This window comes from Schistocerca cancellata, chromosome 5 (genome assembly GCF_023864275.1).
Source record: "Schistocerca cancellata isolate TAMUIC-IGC-003103 chromosome 5, iqSchCanc2.1, whole genome shotgun sequence".
In the NCBI taxonomy this organism is placed as follows: domain Eukaryota; kingdom Metazoa; phylum Arthropoda; class Insecta; order Orthoptera; family Acrididae; genus Schistocerca; species Schistocerca cancellata.
In genome coordinates this window covers 212,614,769-212,635,602 of record NC_064630.1, presented here as the reverse complement: position 1 = coordinate 212,635,602, position 20,834 = coordinate 212,614,769, and positions in this window count along the sequence as shown.

Here is a 20,834-nt window from a genome sequence, read left to right as displayed (position 1 = left end):
TGCTGCGAAAGGTGGATATACACTGTACTAGTGCCGACATTGTGCATGCTCTGTTGCCTGTGTCTATGTGCCTGTGGTTCTGTCAGTGTGATCATGTGATGTATCTGACCCCAGGAATGTGTCAATAAAGTTTCCCCTTCCTGGGACAATGAATTCACGGTGTTCTTATTTCAATTTCCAGGAGTGTAGATACGACTCTGACAGGTGACACACACGTAAACATCTGCCTGATCACGAGCATGCATTCATGTCCATTGTGCATTCCGACGGACTTGGGCAATTCCAACAGGACAGTGTGATACCCAACACATTCAGAATTGCTACAGAGTGGCTCAAGGGACATACTTCCGAGTTTAAACAGTTCCGCTGGCCACTAAACTCCCCAAACATGAACATTATTGAGCCTATCTCGACGCCCTGCAACATGCTGTTCAAAGAGATCTCCCTCCCTTTGTACTCCTACAGATTTATGGACATCTCTGCAGGATTCATGGTGCCAGTTCTCTCCAGCACTACTTCAGACGTTAGTCGAGTCCATGCCATGTCATGCTACAGCACTTCTGCGTGCTCGCAGTACACTACGCGATATTAGGCAGGTGTAGTTTCTTTGGCTTTTCAGTGTAGATGGGCAGTGTAAGAGGAGGATTACGGAACTTACACCACAAAATGCTCTTAAACTAGAAGAATGTAAGTATCGAAGAAACAGGAATCTCCGGATAAACGGACTAGAACTGCGCTGAATTTATCGCGAAAGTAATGATGTGCACACTACCACGCGTTGGCAATTTACAAAGCTGTGGATGGTACGGAATGAAACGGATTGAAAAATCAGAGGCAGAAGCACAGTGGTGTCATGGAACGGGCAAATACTCGCCGTTAGAAAGCTGTTTGAATGGAATCGTTACTTCTGTCGACACACTTCCATGGGTTTAAGTAACAAAACTAGCTAAGCTACCGAAGAGAAGCTCTTACGAGCAACCAATTTTGCCAAGCTCCCAGCGAACAGTGACGTGTTCCCCTCATGAAACCGGAGTTTATCCGTGCAAGGTGAGTGAACAGACAAAAAGTTCGGTCAAGGGAAAATGGAAACCTCTTTGCTGCTCACCAAGCCATACTGTCACAATAGCAAACTATTACGACTCCCACGGGTATGCACATAGAATCCGTAACTGCACATACATATCCATTCGTATTATTATTCCAGGAGGGAAAGGAAAGAACAGGTAAAGTGGAATATGGCACTGAGGCAATGTAAACATGAATGTGGAACTCGGAGAAGTAGCAAAACATAATGGTCTTCGCGCAAGTGCATCCAAATCAGACAATTAGAATACGAGTTCAGTATAAAACATGAAAAAATTGTGAAGTGTAGCTGGTATGGGCGCACTCAGCTGCTGACTCCTTTTATACCGTATCAAATTTACTAATTGCAGCGAAAACCGCGGTTCCAGAGATACTGAGATGAGATTACGCTAAATAGAGTGTCAAAAAAGATGCTCACATAGAGACCCTTCAGTGAGGGCATTTTACACTGTTGAAGTGATCGATATATCAAACTAGGACGTCCGTCTCTCGGGTCCCCTGATGCTGTTCGAGAGGAGTAAGCTATATGCCGGCACCAGATTTCACCCTGACCATTCGCTCTCCATCATCATACAACACGAAAGTAGCACTACACTATACGCTCATCCATTACACTCAGGTACTCTCTGCAAACACACCCACGCCACAACTCTCACATATCCGCAAGGAAAGGGGCCAATGTGCGCCGGGGAAGAGCAACCATTCCGTCAGGCGTCTGAATGCACAACGTACGATATCCCAACCAACAACGCCAAACGACCTTTACATTTTTTCCGCCAAGGTGAATACGTTGCGGTCACTACCGTCCGCCAAAATTACCACAGCCGTTTTCACAGGGCTGCACGCACATGTTCCTGGTTTACCATTGAAACGTCCCCTTAGAAAAATTATGAATGACTGTGCTGGTAAACCTCTTGCGTTATTTGATTTTCAAACAGCTGAGCAAAACTGAACGTACTCAGACATTGCTCTGTTTACTTATTCTGATCAACACTAAACTGACACACAATATTTTTAGCGCAACGCAATCTGACTTTCAAAAATCCCTACAAAAGAATGGCTCTGACTAACAATAACCTAAATAACCTATACCTTTCATGAATCACTTACCTCATAAAAATCTTCGTTAATCGAACTACCGCAATACAGTGAGCGCCAATAATGCCAGCTAAATAAAAGATTCTAACTCCTGAAAGCACTAACTACTGATAGCCGGCCGGTGTGGCCGTGCGGTTAAAGGCGCTTCAGTCTGGAACCGCGTGACCGCTACGGTCGCAGGTTCGAATCCTGCCTCGGGCATGGATATGTGTGATGTCCTTAGGTCAGTTAGGTTTAAGTAGTTCTAAGTTCTAGGGGACTTATGACCACAGATGTTGAGTCCCATAGCGCTCAGAGCCATTTGAACTACTGATAGGCATAGTTAGCAAATGAAAGATTTTCATAAAGAACAAACAATGTATTTTCCTTAATAGTGTCCAAAAGTATATATATATATATATATATATATATATATATATATATATATATATCAGGTCATGACACCCAGTCTTACAAATTTCCTTTTTCTGACAGATACACGTCCAGACCATCCGCTCTCAAAACTCTGGCATTCTCTCCCCACATCCACCACTGCTGGCGGCTCACCTCCAACTGCGCAACACTATGCGCTATTCACATCCAACTGTTCAACATTACAATAGCGAATATTCCAACAATGCCAACCAGCCACAGACTGCACACAGCACAGTCAAGTGATTTTCATACAGAGCACTACGTGGCGTTACCAACATAAAAACCTAAACAGCCTACTTACACCATACACTCAGGCGCTGTATCTGATCTCTATATCACGTACCTTTGTCCCATAAAAAATCTGCAACTGTATGAGACAGCGGATGAAATTTAGCAGTCAACATACCCGCAATTTGGCAGTTCTACAGGATCTAATGGTCAACGAGTGGCTTCAAGTGGACATGCTATGCCTGAAGAAACATGTCCCTTGCCTTACTGATGAAATTATCTACATCTACTAACGCACTCTGCCGGTAACTGTATGGAATGTCGCGAAGGGTAACCTGTACCACTACTGTTCATTGCCTTTCCTGTTCCACTCGCAAACAGATCGAAGTAAAAACAATGGTCTCTATGCCTCCGTACGAGCCATTATCCCTCCTTTCTTATCTTCATGGTCCTTACAAGAAATGGAAGTTCACGGCAGTAGGATGGTTATACAGCCAGCCTCAAACGCTGGTTCTCTAAATTTTCCCAATAGTGCTCCTCGAAAACAATATCGCCTTTCCTCCAGTGATTCCCATTTGAGCGTCTCTGTAATACTTTAATGTTGTTCGAATTTACAACCTCTGTTCAAAACACTGGGGATTTTAACTGCTCCATGTGAATACATTTACCAGTCAGTTGTACACATCAAAAATAACATTGATAATTACTTCACAAACAGCTTTGTCCATGACCATGCAACAAGAGATAGACTCAACTTGCATTTACCAAGCAAAAATAAACATAAAACTCAAAACAGCATTTTCTACCAAGGATTAAAGCTGTACAATAAATTAGCAAAAGAGAGTAAAGAAATTGCAAACATACACTTATTTAAAAAAGCAGTAAAAAGTACCTGTTACGCAATATGTTTTATACACTGAAGGATTACTTAGATGAAACAGAGTAGGGGTTTGATAAAAAATAATAATAACAATAATAATGGTTATAAAACATCCAACATTCCACGCAACACCTTGACTTTGTTTTTTTCCTTCTTTTTTCCTTTCTAGAAATACTTACCGCCAAGCTATGCATAGCACAATACTAGCACCTGTTCCTCTTTCTGAGCTCAACATCTCACTCATTATGGAGGGATGCTGACTCAGTTTTTCAGGATAGCAATCGGGAACTTGCGGCACAGAAAATGGCCCAGAGAACTCCACTGTGTGTGTGTGTGTGTGTGTGTGTGTAGTGAGTGTGTAGTGAGTGTATAGTGTGTGCAGTGACTGATAGTGACACATGAGTTAACAGGGTGGCATTACATTATTTAATAAGTTATTTGTAATAAAAGTATTGTATACCATGAGTAAATCTAATGAAGTCTGTAAATATATGTGTATATGAATTTGTTTATTTTAAATTGATCTCAACTTGTAAATACTTTGACATGTCCTATATCCTTGTAAAAAGAGATCTACAGATGAATAAAGCTACTACTACTACTACTACTACTACAAATCTAGCAGCCCGCCTCTGAACTGCTTCAATATCTTCCTTTATCCGACCTGGTGCGGATCCCAAACACTGGAACAGCACTCAACAGCGGGTCGCACTAGTGTCCTATACGCGGTCTCCTTTACGCATGAACTACACTTTCCTTAAATTCTTCCGATGAAACGAAGTCGGCCACTCTTGTTCCCTACAGTAAATCTTACGTGTTGAATCCATTTCATACTGCTTTGCAACGGTACGCCTAGCTATATGATCTACGTGACTGTGTCAAGCAGCATACTACTAACGCTGTACTCGAACATTATGGGCTTATTTTTCCTGCTCATGTGCATTAACTTACATTTTTTCTACATCTAGAGCTAGCTGTCATTCATCTCACCAATTAGAAATTTTGGGTGAATCATCTTGTATCCTTCTACAGTTGCTCGGCGAGAACGTCTTCCCATACACCACAGCATTAACAGCGAACAGCCACTGATTGCTGCTTACCCTGCCTGCCAGATGATTTATGTATGTAGGAAATAACAGCGCTCCTATTGCACTTCCCTGGGGCACTTCTGAGGATACCTTTTACTCTGATGACCACTCGCCGTCGCGAACAACATACTGGATTCCGTTACTTAAGAAGTTCAAATGGTTCACATGGCTCTGAGCACTATGGGACTTAACTTCTGAGGTCATCAGTCCCCTAGAACTTAGAACTACTTAAACCTAACTAACCTAAGGACATCACACACATCCATGGCCGAGGCAGGATACGAACCTGCGACTGTAGCGGTCGCATGGTTCCAGACTGTGGAACCGCTCGGCCACACCGGCCGGCTACTTAAGAAGTCCTTCAGACACTCACATACCTGGGAACCTAATCCGTATGCTTGTGTTTTCATTAACAGTCGGCAGTGTGGCACCGTGTCATGTGTATTTCGGAAATCTAGGACTATGGAATCCGCCTGTTGTCCTTCATCCATGGTTCGCAGGACCTCATGTGAGAAAACAGCAATCTGAATTTCGCACGAGCGGACAAGCGTAGTCTCCTTAGTAGGTCTGTTACATTTTCTAAGTGTCCTGCCAATAAAACGCAGCCTTTGGTTAGCCTTCTCCACAACATTTTCTATGTGTTCTTTCCAATGTAAGTTGTTCGTAATTGTAATACAAGTATTTAGTTGAATTTACGGCTTTTAGATTAGACTATTTTATCGTGTAACCGAAGTTTAACGAGTTCCTTTTAGCACTGATGTGGATGACCTCACACTTTTCGTTATTTAGGGTCAACTGCCACTTTTCGCACCATTCAGACATTTTTTCTAAATCGTTTTGCAGTTTGCTTTGATCTTCTGACGACTTAATTAGTCGATAAACGACAGCGTCATCTGCAAACAATCGAAGACGGCTGCTCAGATTGCCTCCCAAATTGTTTATATAGATAAGGAACAGCAAAGGGCCTATAACACTACCTTGGGGTACGCCTGAAATCACTTCTGTTTTACTCGATGACTTTCCGTTTATTACTACGAACTGTGACCTCTCTGACAGGAGATAGCAAATCCAGTCACATAACTGAAACGATATTCCATAAGCACGCAATTTCACTACGAACCTCTTGTGTGGTACAGTGTCAAAAGCATTCCGGAAATCCAGGAATACGGAATCGATCTGAAATCCCTTGTCAATAGCACTCAGCACTTCATGTGAATAAAGAGCTAGTTGTGTTTCACGGTGCAATGGTACTTGAATTGCGTAACCATTGCGGCACCTCACCTCAACCTCTCGATACCAGCAATATTCCACTGTGTTTCTGTAAAGTAGTTAACATATTTCTGAGACAACACTCAGATTTGATTTCATTAATGTAGAGGTACTTTGATTCATCGATATGTTTATATTGCAATGATATTATTCTTATGTGTATTCTTTCTTTTGTCACTATGATCTTTGACGTACTTGTAACCCTGATTTTTGGGCGCGTAACCGGTTTTTGGGGAGTCAAGTCTTGGTCGTCATGTTGAAAAGACGCAAATTGTAGTCAGTTGATGTGAACTTTAACAGTGAGGAAGATATTATCGAGTATGTTTTATATTGTGAAGTGATGTTGCAATAAAAGTAATAAAAGAGAAGTGTAACTTAAATTCGGTGTAACTTAAATTCGGAGTGCTGATTACTTTTTTATATCACCATTGTGCTAACCTGCAAAAGTTTAATCTTCAAGAATGGTTTATGAAACACATCTATAAAACTTCTGAATATCGCAGAATAACACCTAGGCCTCTTTGCGTCCGAGCTTGGAATCATCACTACCTAGATTGTCGACGATTGAGCCATGAGTTCACAACGAGACCTAATGACACTTGCCACATAATATAACTTTGTTGTTGCCCGAAAATGCAATATATAGTAGCGTGAGCAACACTACAATCATAATTAATTTTTGACCTTTGTTGTGGTAGGGTTGTTAGAACGGGAACGATGTTTTCTAAACCCATGTTGACTGTGTGTGAATAGACCGTTTCCTTCGAGGTAATTCATAATGTTCGAACACAATATGAGGTGCATTCAAGTTCTAAGGCCTCCGTTTTGTTTTCGAATTAACTACTCACCCGAAATCGATGAAACTGGCATTACTTCTCGACGTAATCGCCCTGCAGACGTACACATTTTTCACAACTCTGACGCCATGATTCCATGGCAGCGGCGAAGGCTTCTTTAGGAGTCTGTTTTGACCACTGGAAAATCGCTGAGGCAATAGCAGCACGGATGGTGAATGTGCGGCCACGGAGAGTGTCTTTCATTGTTGGAAAAAGCCAAAAGTCACTAGGAGCCAGGTCAGGTGAGTAGGGAGCTCAAAATGGCTCAGAGCACTATGGGACTTAACTTCTAAGGTCATCAGTCCCCTAGAACTTAGAACTACTTAAACCTAACTAACGTAAGGACATCACACACATCCATGCCCGAGGCAGGATTCGAACCTGCGACCGTAGCGGTTGCGCGGCTCCAGACTGTAGCGCCTAGAACCGCTCGGCCACTTCGGCCGGCGAGTAGGGAGCATGAGGAATCACTTCAAAGTTATTATCACAAAGAAACTGTTGCGTAACGTTAGCTCGATGTGCGGGTGCGTTGTCTTGGTGAAACAGCACACGCGCAGCCCTTCCCGGACGTTTTTGTTGCAGTGCAGGAAGGAATTTGTTCTTCAAAACATTTTCGTAGGATGCACCTGTTAGCGTAGTGCCCTTTGGAACGCAATGGGTAAGGATTACGCCCTCGCTGTCCCAGAACATGGACACCATCATTTTTTCAGCACTGGCGGTTACCCGAAATTTTTTTGGTGGCGGTGAATCTGTGTGCTTCCATTGAGCTGACTGGCGCTTTGTTTCTGAATTGAAAAATGACATCCACGTCTCATCCATTGTCACAACCGACGAAAAGAAAGTCCCATTCATGCTGTCATTGCGCGTCAACATTGCTTGGCAACATGCCACACGGGCAGCCATGTGGTCATCCGTCAGCATTCGTGGCACCCACCTGGATGACACTTTTCGCATTTTCGGGTCGTCATGCCGGATTGTGTGCACAGAATCCACAGAAATACCAACTCTGGAGGCGATCTGTTCAACAGTCATCACTTTCGACACATCGATAACTCCATCACCACATGTCTCCTTCAACTGTCGATGAATTTCGATTGGTTTCACACCACGCAAATTCAGAAAACGAATGATTGCACGCTGTTCAAGAAAGGAAAACGTCGCCATTTTAAGTATTTAAAACAGTTCTCATTCTCGCCGCTGGCGGTAAAATTCCATCTGCCGTACGGTGCTGCCATCTCTGGGACGTATTGACAATGAACGCGGCCTCATTTTAAAACAATGCGCATGTTTCTATCTCTTTCCAGTCTGGAGAAAGAAAATCGGAAGCCTTAGAACTTGAATGCACCTCGTATATGTTCCAAAATCCTGCTGCATGTCGACGTTAACGATATGAGCCTGTAATTTAGTGGATTATTCCTACTACCTTTCCGTACAGTCGTCCGCAGCTCGTGGTCGTGTGGTAGCGTTCTCGCTTCCCACGCCCGGTTTCCCAGGTTCGATTCCCGGCGGGGTCAGGGTTTTTCTCTGCCTCGTTGTAACTGGGTGTTGTGTGCTGTCCTTAGGTTGGTTAGGTTTAAGTAGTTATAAGTTCTAGGGGACTGATGGCCATAGATGTTAAGTCCCATAGTGGTCAGAGCCATTTGAACCATTTTTTTTTCGTCCAGTCAAATACTGACTGAACGGTAGTCTTAGTCATGCGTAGTGATTTTACGCAGGACCAGAATTTTCTCGGGTTCTCGTCAAGCGTGATATATTCTAGTGGTGACTAATTTTTTTATCTGGTGTGCCTACCGAAATACCCAGAAAATGTCACTGAACCTACCCTGAATTTTTTTCGGCGAAGTTACGATTCACCCTGTGTACCTAGAAGGTGATGTAGCCGTAGGCTGTAGAAACAGAACGCTACCGGTAATACGACGTGTTACTAACGGGAGATAGCTGAGCGAGAGAGCTGCGACAGCGACGTGGCTGCAGGAGCTGTAGCAGATGCGCCCAGGCGACGGGAAAATGGGACGCCAGCAGGCGACGGGAAAACGAGGGATAGGAATAGCTCACGGCGTCCGTTGCCGCTGCCGCTATGTGAGGGGGGGACTGCCGGCAGCCGCACCACTGCCATGCACAGCGCTGCACTGCAGCTACAAGGCGCAGCGGGCCGGCTGGCAGGCAGTGCCTAGTTCACCGATGACCGGTCCCTTTTGGAACTCAGATATTCCTTTCTTGTCATCTAATTATGTAACGCGGCACGGGTTTAAAAAAAGGTCGGAATGGAAAGCTAGGAGTACCGTAAACTGGACTTACTTTGGCCTAGTTTTTGCCTGTCCTTTTTTATATGTGGTATGAAACCAGAGGATAGCGGCAGACTTCAAAGACATTTTTCTAGTATTGTAAAAGACTTGCTATAGTCAACTAACAAAGATTTTTATTATTATTATTATTATTATTTATTTATTTATTTTATGGCCTTCATTGGACCACTCCAGTCAAAAATACAATGTTGTAAACAAGTTGCTACACAGGGATACAATTTGGCTTAACAATAACGTAATATGATATTTAGGTGATATAATTATTAGAGTCTATTCTTATATGAAAGGTGTTTTGCTCTTCTGTCTGCCCAATATTTCTTCATTCTTTCAGATATTTTCTTTCTTTCTTCATCTGAGACCACTCTTCCTGTACTCCTTTTATTGATTTTCATTTGTAGTCTGGTTTGCGGGTCTTGCAGTATTCTGGTTTTCTCTGTCTTGTTTTTTAGGTTATCTACTGTAATTTGGAGTTCTTTTATATCTTCCTTAATTTCTGTGATCCATTTAATGTCGCTTGCTATTCCACAATTTTTGTATTATTTTTTACTAATTCTGTTTTCTGGAGTTCTCATCAGATGTCCAAAGAATGAGATGCGTTTATTCCTGATCGTGCTCATGACTGGTTTCATTTCATGCTATTCTCCAATGTCCATTTATTTTATACTGTTTATTTATACATGTCCTAATTATTCTTCTTTCTATTTTTAGTATTCTATCAATTTCTGCTGTATTAGTTGTTTTGAAGATAGTTTCAGCTGAATACGTTATTTCTGGTTGTGTAACTGTTTTATAGTGTTTTAATTTTGCGTCTATAGATAGGCTTTTTTGTTGTATGCAGTTTTGGTAATGTAATTTGCGTAGTTCAGTTTTTTTATTCTATTCTGCCATGATGGCTTCTCATTTAGATTGTATGTTATTATTTCGCCTAAATATTTAAATTTATCAACAATTTTGATTTCCTGTTCTCCTATTGTAATATTGTTTCCAAGTGGTGGATCAGTTAGCATAATCTTCGTTTTTTCAAGTGATATTCTAAGGCCTACTTTCTCTGCTATTTCTTGTAGTGATTTCACTTGTTGCCTGGCTTCTTGAACGGTGTTGGCTAGGAGAGCAAGATCATCAGCGAATCCCAAGCAGTTTAAGCTAATATCATCTTTTGCGCTTCCAATTCTTATCATCTTTGGATTGTCCTTGTACCATTCTCTCATTATGTATTCCAGTGCACAGTTGAACTGTAATGGTGATAGGCAGTTACCTTGTCTTAAGCCTGTTTTTACGAGGAATGGTTCCGAAATTTCTCCTCTAAACTTCACTTTTGATTTGGTGTTGGTTAGAGTGAGTTGTATTATTTTAATTAGTTTTGGATGAAGTCCTAGATTTCTTAAAAATTTTAATACTGAAAGTCCGTGGAGACAGTCATATGCCTTCTTAAAATCTACAAATGTTATTGCCAGAGGTTTGTTCCGTTTCTTGTAGTACGCCATAATCAATTTTAAACTAATTATCTGCTCTGCACAGCTTCTCCATGGTCTGAAACTAACAAAGATATTAAACAAAATGCATAACATCTGTTGTTATGGCACCATCAATAATAAATGGGTCCGCTGCTTTGGCCCACTCAGTCATTTCTTCATGAAATGTTGTAATATAAAGTTGGAACAAAGTGAACTCAATGGACACCTCTAAAGCAGACATTCAAGAGCATGAGGAACAAATAAAATACCAAGTTTTGAAGGCAAGGACAGGAAATATTGAACTTTGTTTAGTGACACAGTAAATACACCATTGTAGTATATTTCATCAACTAATTATTTCATTTTCAAGATACATCTAACACTGTGGCAACTACATGCAAGGAGAATATACATGGTGATTCTTATTAAAATTTGAACAAAACCAGAAGCGTTGTAGATGACTCTGAGACAAGTAATTTGACAGATGGGGTCGCAAATGTCGGGAAATACCACAAAAGTGGATGACAAATGTTGAACATGTGACGTTACCAGATGATGAAGTACCTCGCCGCACGTACAACTGTTGCTGTACGGAACAGTGCTGCACATCGCTCGGCCAGACCACTCTGTTTTCGTTCTTGCGTTATCCGACGTGATACGGTAGTGCCCGAATCTCGAGTTAGTGGTGACACAAGTGTACGATTAATCAGTTTACTTTTACGAAAAACAGATTCTCCCAGTGGAACGATGTGTAGCACTGCTCCCTACCAGCGAGAGTCGGTTCGACAAGCTCAACCGCTGTACGCGCGACGAGGTACGTCAGCTGGTCATGTCACATTTTCGACTGCTTGTCATTCACTTTTGGGGTATTTCCCGACATTTGCGTCCCCATGTGCGTCATATTAAAGTACCGGTACTTCTCTCAGCGTCATTTACGTCGCGAGAAGGTTTTCAAAACGTTATCACACTGTATAATATGTTAAGAATACTGTATAGTATGGATATGAGTCTTATTACACAAATTACTGAGTCACTACTGCTTGAAAATAGCCACAGTTTGTTAGTAGTGTTGGTAATGTTGGACTGATAATTCTTATCAAATGCTACCAGGAATAAAGCATCTTTTCTTTCTTTTCCGGCTATTTGCAGTAGGTTTTGTCTTTCCTACACAGTTCACCTTAGCACCTTCATCAACCACCTCAGGCCCAATTCCAGAGTATTCTTCTTTGCCTTATGAAACTAGAGCTTACTACCCAAGTGGTAATTCATCTTTCAACATTTTGTGGAACTAGACGTCATCTTGCACAACAGAGAAACTTTCGGAATCACCATCTGATTTTAACGCCGCTGCATCATCGTTTTTTAACAAGTTTGTTTGCGTGGCCATCTCGTTGGTAATGATGTAATTCTAGTGACAAAAAAATTTAAAACTCTTTTCGTCTAGTGGGCCAAAGTTACCTGCAAATAGCCGAAGTAACCCCAACTTATGGTACTGTATCCTAAAACATTAGTGTACCTAGGATCTCCTTTGTGAGGGGCGGCGGGCGGGGGTGCGACTCTTATTAGTATCGCTTCGAACGGCGAAATAATTTTCACATTTCAATATAAATGGTTCTAGGTAGGTCTATATCCACTACACGTTAACCCTTACTTCAGACATATACTGAATACGTCTGCCTGTGCAGCAGAACAGGATGCGAGCTCGGCGTCTGAAGATAAATGTGTTTTGGAAAGGGGGGAGGCAGCCGGGTACGCCGATGTCCTGTAACCATATTTAGAATACTGCATAAAAACTGTAGCAAAAATTCTTTTAAAAAGAAAATTTATAAATGTTTCTAATGAAAGTTGTTTCTCTCGTGACACGTATTTCATTCCAATAAAAAACAGGATTACGTCGGTAATAAAAAAGTTATAATTCTAAAAATTGGTTAGATAAGTATTCTGTATGCTTCAGACACAACAGAGAACAGAAATTTTCTAAATTCGAACTAAAAAAGTTTTCTGTTGAGAAGCCACATGCAATTTTCAGTTACTTTTTCACTGTATTTCGCGAACTAGTGTTTGCAGAAGCTATGCAAAGTGACACTGTGCCTATATCGACCACAGATCTTTGGAGTGTTCCCTCTGTAACGTTTGGACTGAAGCACGGTCACACGTCTTTCGGGCGCAGCAGCCAATGGACGTTTAGCCGGTACGGCCGCGTATGGTATACCGTATAACCTCGTTAGCGCGAACTCGCATAAGACGAACTCGCGGTTAACGCGAAAACTCTGTTTCAGTTCCTAGCGTAATTAAATTTCACTGTAACACAAGTTTCCGACCTTAGAGTATTCTAAAGCGTAATTTTTTTCCGAAATGAATGCAGGAAATGTAGCTACAAAGCCAATTATACTTATTGCTGACTCGTTTTTAACGTATTGTAGGTCGATAGCTGCGATTATCACCTCAACAATCAGCGTATGCCGTACATTGTAAGACATTCAATAATGTGTGCAGCAGCATTTAGGAATGTACTCAGTGCCAGATTTGACAGGTGTTCTGTTGGTCGTAGCCGTATCGAATTGTAATACAGAATATAAACTACAGTTACAACCGGTACCGTAGCACGCAAAAATGGCAAAGAGGAAACAGACAGCTCTAAATGTCCAGTTAAAGCTTAAGATGCTAGATGAAGTGGACCGTGGTACCAAGAAAACAGCAATTGCAGACCAGTTTGGAATACCTAAATCTAATTTATCTACGATTATTAAGAATCGAGAAAAAATTATTAATGCTGCGGCATCAGGTTCTGGAAACAAATCTAAACGACTTCGTACCGCCAAGTATGAAGACATCGAGACATTACTGCTAGAATGGTTCAATCATATGCGTGCATCTAACATACCTTTAACTGGCCCTGTGATTCAATCAAAAGCAAATGATATTGCTAAAGATATGGGCATCGAAGACTTGCGTTGTTCTGCTGGTTGGTTGTATCGGTTCCAAAAGAGACATTCAATTTTACCTGTACAAATTTCTGGTGAAGCAAATAAAGTTGATGAAGAAAGTGCGAACAGCTGGTTGCATGAATTCAACCGAGTGAGGGAAAAGTATGCCTCGTGTGATGTGTTTAACATGGATGAAACGATTTTTCTACGATCTTTTTCCAGATCACACCCTGGGGATAACAGGTGATAAGTGTCACGGTGGAGCACGAAGCAAACAATGTGTGACTGTGCTGTAATGCTGACGGCATCAGAGGTTTCGTCCCTGGGTTATCGGTAAATCCGAGAAACCACGTTGTTTTAAAAACATAAACATGGACACTTTACCTTGCATCTACTCTCACCACAATAAAGCTTAGATCGGTGGCACATCACTTCGCAAGTGGCTTCTTCGTTTCAACAGTCGAATGCTTGCTCAAAAGTCAAAATAGACATGTTCTTCTTACATTGGACAGATGTACTGCCCATAACGTTCATGACCTGAACCTATCTAACATAAAGGTTCGGTTTTTTCCACCCAACGCCACAAGCCGCCTTCAGCCTTTGGACCAATGCATAATCTCTCTCATAAAGAGAGCTTAAGCGACTTAAAAGAGCTGCAGTTCATGCTGCTGAAGACAATAATGCAACCCAAAATTGGAATCTGCTTGACGCAATAAAAGCCATCGCAGCATCCTGGAGCTCAGTATCGCCGCATCATATACAGAAGTGCTTTAACAGAGCTTGGAAACACAGCAACACTGAAGATGTCCACGAGTTAGAAGATGTCACTTCACCTGATGAATGGACAGTTCTGCAGGACGTTGCGAACGCTGGGATTAGTTTCGAGGAATTCATTAGTGTAGACGACGATGTTGCCGTATGTGCTTCTGTGGAATCGGATGTGCCAAAAGCTGTGAACGAGGTGCAAGAAGGGCCATCAGAAGAAAGTGAAGAGGAAGAGAATACAGATACCATTCCACCTACCCGTCAGGAGATGTTTACAGCCTTGGACTGTTTAGAACGGTTCGCTTCAACATCCGACGTCACTGCTGGGTTTACGGACGCTATCATTACAATTGTTTGTGAAATTACAAAATATTATCGTTCCCATGTACGTCAGCGAACCATGACCGAATTTTTTCCAAGAAAGTAACGTACATAATTTGTGAGTATTTGGATTTTACAATCACTTTAGCGTTATAATTCTACAATAACGTGATTGATAGTGTAGTGTATTACACATTAGTGTACTACTGTACATGTATACTTACTAAAATCTGTGTTTTTCACTCAACACGAATTTTTTTAAGACGAACTCCTGGTTTTTCGGTCCCTTCGGATCCGTGTTATCGAAGTTTCACTGTAGTAGCATTTCAAATCACTGCTCTCTAGTTCAGATTTTTGGCGTTGTCTGTAGGCACTGCCTCTTCGCAAAGTTAATTCGTTAGGCGTGAAGCACAGGGTGTATCAAAAAGAATTATCCGATTCGGCATGTTTCTGTTTCTGACTCTAATAAACATAGACAATACATTTTGTTTTCTGATGAATGGGAAACTCAAAAAGTTTTTTTCATACCTTTTCATAGGTGTTCAATATGCCCGCTTTGAGATGCACGGCGTATGTCAATGTGGTATTCAAATTGTTGCCACACTGCAGCGAGCATGTCTTGAGTTACAGCTTCCACAGCTGCTGTTATGCGATGTCTCAGTTCGTTCATTGTTGTTGGTAACAGAGGCACATAAATAGTCTCTTATAACCCCTCCTCCCCACACACACACACACACACACACACACACACAAGAAATAATCACATCAGTCAGGTCCGGTGACCTTGGAGGCCAGTAATGCAAGGCTGAGTCATTTGGCCCAGTGTGACCGATCCATCTTTCAGTAGTCTTTTGATTTAAAAATTCCCGCACTTGCACGTGCCAGTGTGGCGGTGCCCCATCCTGTTGCTAAATGAACTCGTTCGAATCAGTCTCCAACTGTGGTAAAAGAAAGTTCTTCCTGCAACAATGTTCTCGGCAAACCTTTTCCCGTGAAACTGAACAAAACACACTAAATTTTCGAGAGTCCTTCTCATGTTGGACAACTTCATGTGGTTGTTCCGTACCCTATATTCTCACATTATGACGGTTCACCTTTCCATTTAAATAGGATGTTGCTTCGTCACCAAACACTAAGCGTGGAAGAAAAGTGCCATCCTCCATCTTGCCGAGGAAGAAATTATAGAATTCCACACGTTTTTGTTTCTCACCTAGACGAAGAGCTTGCACTAGCTGAATTGTGTATGGTTTCATGTGTAAACGTCGACGCAACACACGTCAGACGGACAGCGGGACCATGCTGAGCTGTCGAGCTGCACGGCAAACGGATTTCTGCGATTTTTTTGTGAAACTATGGCAGATGCGTTTGACGATTGTGTCAGATACTCGGGGACGGCCCAGCGATTTGCCTTTCCACAAACAACCTGTTTCTCGGAATTGTTCATGCCAGCGCCTAATGCCCTGTGCTGTAGGAGGATCCACACCATGTTGGTGTTGTTGTGGTCTTTAGTCTTGAGACTGGTTTGATGCAGCTCTCCATGCTACCCTATCCTGTGCAAGCTTCTTCATCTTCCAGTACTTACTGCAACCTACATAATTCTGAATCTGCTTAGTGTATACATCTCTTGGTCTCCCTCTACAAGTTTTACCCTCGACGCTGCCCTCCAGTGCTAAATTTGTGATCCCTTGATGCCTCAGAACATGTCCTGCCAACCGGTCCCTTCTTCTTGTCAAGTTGGGCCACAAACTCCTCTGCTCTCCAATTCTATTCAATACCTCCTCATTAGTTATGTGATCTACCCATCTAACTTCAGCATTCTTCTGTAGCACCACATTTCGAGAGCTTCTATTCTCTTCTTGTCCAAACTATTTATAGTCCATGTTTCACTTCCATACATGGATACACTCCATACAAATACTTTCAGAAACGACTTCCTGACACTTAAATCTATACTCGACATTAACAAATTTCTCTTCTTCAGAAACGCTTTCCTTGCCATTGCCAGTCTACATTTTATGTCTTCTCTACTTCGACCATCATCAGTTATTTTGCACCTCAAATAGCAAAACTCCTTTACTACTTTAAGTGTCTCATTTCCTAATCTAATTCCCTCAGCATCACCTGACTTAATTAGACTACATTCCATTATTCTCGTTTTGCTTTTGTTGATGTTCACGTTATATCCTCCTTTCAAGACGCTGCACATTCCATTCAACTACTCTTCCAGGTCCTTTGCTGTCTCTGACAGAATTACAATGTCACTGGCAAACCTCAAAGTTTTTATTTTTTCTCCATGTATTTTAATACCTACTCCGAATTTTTCTTTTGTTTCCTTTACTGCTTGCTCAATATACAGATTGAATTACATCGGGGAGAGGCTACAACCCTGTCTCACTCCCTTCCCAACCACTGCTTCCCTTTCATGCCCCTCGACTGTTATGCCATCTGGTTTCTGTACAAATTGTAAATAGCCTTTCAATCCCTGTATTTTACCCCTGCCACCTTTAGAATTTGAAAGAGAGTATTTCAGTCAACATTGTCAAAAGCTTTCTCCAAGTCTACAAATGCTAGAAACGTAGGTTTGCCTTTCCTTAATCTATCTTCTAAGATAAGTAGTAAGGTCAGTATTGCCTCACGTGTTCCAATATTTCTACGGAATCCAAACTGATCTTTCCTGAGGTCGGCTTCTACCAGTTTTTCCATTCGTCTGCAAAGAATTCGTGTTAGTACTTTGCAGCTGTGACTTATTAAACTGATTGTTAGGTAATTTTCACATCTGTCAACACCTGCTTTCTGTGGGATTGGAATTATTATATTCTTCTTGAAGTCTGATACTATCTTGTACGAAAGTCACGCGATCTGTTATTACTGACCCGCACTGAGCAAAACGTAGAACACAATACGCTTTCTGTTGTCCCGAGACCAGTTTTACTATAATCTGTTCATCATAAGAATAAAACTGATGTAAACAAACACAAACGCGATGATTGGTCAGAAGCCGTAGCACACGTACACTGATGTTATGCTCTTGGAAGTAGGTCCTACTTATGTACCAGATATTTTATTAAATGAAACTTAAAGATATTCAAATGTATTAACAGCCATCAAAGTTTTTTTTAATCACGCTTTAGCTTCGTAGTTTTTATTTCAAAAATCGTGTTCAGTCACAGCCACTGCGGCGTTGTGCTCTGATTATCACGCCGTTAATGCGCAGTATGAAAATGGCTGAGGCTGCTTTCTGTTCCGTAGTGAAACACGCGTTTGGAATCCGGTTAAAAAGTCCCGAGAACTAGGCTGTTCTTAATGTTTTTCACAAATTTACGGAGATACTTGGCTTTGAAGTTGTCCCTGCCATCGTATGTCATAATAGTTGACAGCTTAACGCGCTGCCACGGTAGCTCAGCGTGTTCGGTCAGAGGGTTAGCAGCCCTCTGTAATAAAAAAACTGAGCTATTCGATCAACAACGAACTTACACAGATGTCTTACGACGTCCGCCCCAAGCATATTCAACGAACGAAAACGAACAAAATGAGATTAAAAAAAAAAAAAACCGCAGAACTTAAGTGTCGCGTAGTCGGTAGCGTAATTGAATGTTCCTTGGTTCAAATCTCTTAAGTATAATTTTTTTTTGTTCAATTTGAAATACCTACATCTCGTAATTATGAAACTCATCATCATTTGTTATGAATAATGCACGCCTTCTTGTTTCTAATTACATACTGGACGCGAAATTCCTGTTTTCATTCAAATACAAATTCTTAATTATCGAAGTTTTCCGAAAGACTGTTCATAAAAGCTGCTTAAATTAAGAAAACATAACAATTTAATTTTTAAGACAAAAATGAAAAACCAAATCCTCTGTATTTGGACTATGTCCATCGTTTTATACCACAGAGGTAGATAAGTATCGGAGAAACATGAAAAACAATCATTTTCACAGCATCGAGCACATCATACAAATGCTGCATTTTTCATTTGCTACTGTACCATTACAATATGGACCCAACAGAACTGATCTGGAGCCAAGAAGTAACAAGACTGTTAAGCTGCCAGACGTATTGGAACTAACGCACGCAGCTTTTTCACATGTCACATGTCACGCTGGTGGGATTTAGAACGGCTCGTCATAAAAGAACAGAAAATGTGGTGCCTGGTTGGCTTCGTGGACTCTGTTGTTGATAGGCTCGTTATCAACGTGGCAGGTGACACTTCTAGAACAGAAACGTGTTTGTCGGATTCGGATAAGGAAGGAGCTAAGGGTTAAGCAGACGACTGACTGTAATTAACACCTTCAGTGGCTTCAGTATTCAGCAGTACGGTGAAATCCCTGCAGTATGCTTTTGTACTACACACAGCTCGCTCAGAAAAATTACCCTATGTTTAACTTAGAAATTTTCATCACTCTTGTTTGTAATTAGAATACTACGTCAGGTGAGAATGAGTGCATTTTGTGCTTTCAGTCTGGTCACCTAAGAAGCGCGCGGTAGTGCTGGAGTTTCTCTGAATATTATTTCACCCTCTTTAAAAATTAAGTGACGTTCGAAGCTATATTGCTTCTTTGCTCGTCTCTTTTTACGTCTGAACTGCAACTGCTCACATCATTGCAGGTTAGTTGGACCGCTGGCTGGCCAGTACTGTCCAAGTTTAATGTGCCGTTAAAGCTGTTGTCACGCATTATCGCTCGGTCTATGTGCGTGTTGAGTAGGTGAGGCAGCGTGCCGACACAGTCCGCGGATATGCGATAAATGCTGTGTCCATGTGGCGCAGTGGTTAACGAGGTGCCTAGTAAACAGGAGATCCCGATTTCGAATCCCGGTCTGGCACACATTTTCAGTCATAGCCGCTGATTTCGCGTAGAAGTCCCGATACAGCGCATGTTGTTAGTTCCTTCCCTTTCCTTTCCTTTCGCCTCCTTCCACTCTCAATTTACATAATGTGCACAGGACAGACTTAGTGGAAAAAAATGATTCAAATGGCTCTGAGCGCTATGGGACTTAACTTAGAACTACTTAAACCTAACTAACTTAAGGACATCACACACATCCATGCCCGAGGCAGGATTCGAACCTGCGACCGTAGCGGTCACACGGTTCCAGACTGGAGCGCCTAGAACCGCACGGCCACTCCGGCCGGCAGACTTAGTGGAGAGCTGCATTAAATCAGTCTTTGGATTGAAGACCACAGCATCAGCAATGGAGTTCTCTACATCTACATCTACGTAATTACTCTGCTATTCACAATAAAGTGCCTGGCAGAGGGTTCAATGAACGACCTTCAAGCTGTTTCTCTACCGATCCACTCTCGAACGGCACACGGGAAAAACGAGCACTTAAATTTTTCTGTGCGAGCCTTGATTTCTCTTATTTTATCGTGATGATCATTTCTCCCTATGTAGGTGGGTGCCAACAGAATGTTTTCGCAATCGGAGGAGAAAACTGGTGACTGAAATTTCATGAGAAGATCCCGTCGCAACGAAAAACGCCTTTGTTTTAATGATTGCCACTCCCATTCATGTATCATGTCTTTGGCACTATCTCCCCTATTTCGCGATAATATAAAACGAGCTGCCCTTCTTTGTACTTTTTCGATATCATCCGTCAATCCCACCTGATGCGGATCCAACAACGCACAGCAACACTCCAGAATAGGGCGGACAAGCGTGGTGTAAGCAGTCCCTTTAGTAGACCTGTCGCACCTTCTAAGTGTTCTGCCAATGAATCGCAGTCTTTGGTTTGCTCTACCCACAATATTATCTATGTGATCGTTCCAATTTACGTTATTTGTAATTGTAATGCCTAAGTATTTAGTTGAATTTACAGCCTTCAGATTTGTGTGACTTATCGCGTAATCAAAATTTAGCTGATTTCTTTTAGTACTCATGTGAATAACTTTGCACTTTTCCTTATTCAGGGTCAATTGCCACTTTTCGCACCATACAAATATCTTATCTAAATCATTTTGCAAGTCATTTTGATCATCTGATAACTTAACAAGACGGTAAATGACAGCATCATCTGCAAACAATCTAAGATGGCTACTCTGATTGTCTCCTATGTCGTTAATATAGATCATCTACATCTACATCTACATCCATACTCCGCAAGCCACCTGACGGTGTGTGGCGGAGGGTACCTTGAGTACCTCTATCGGTTCTCCCTTCTATT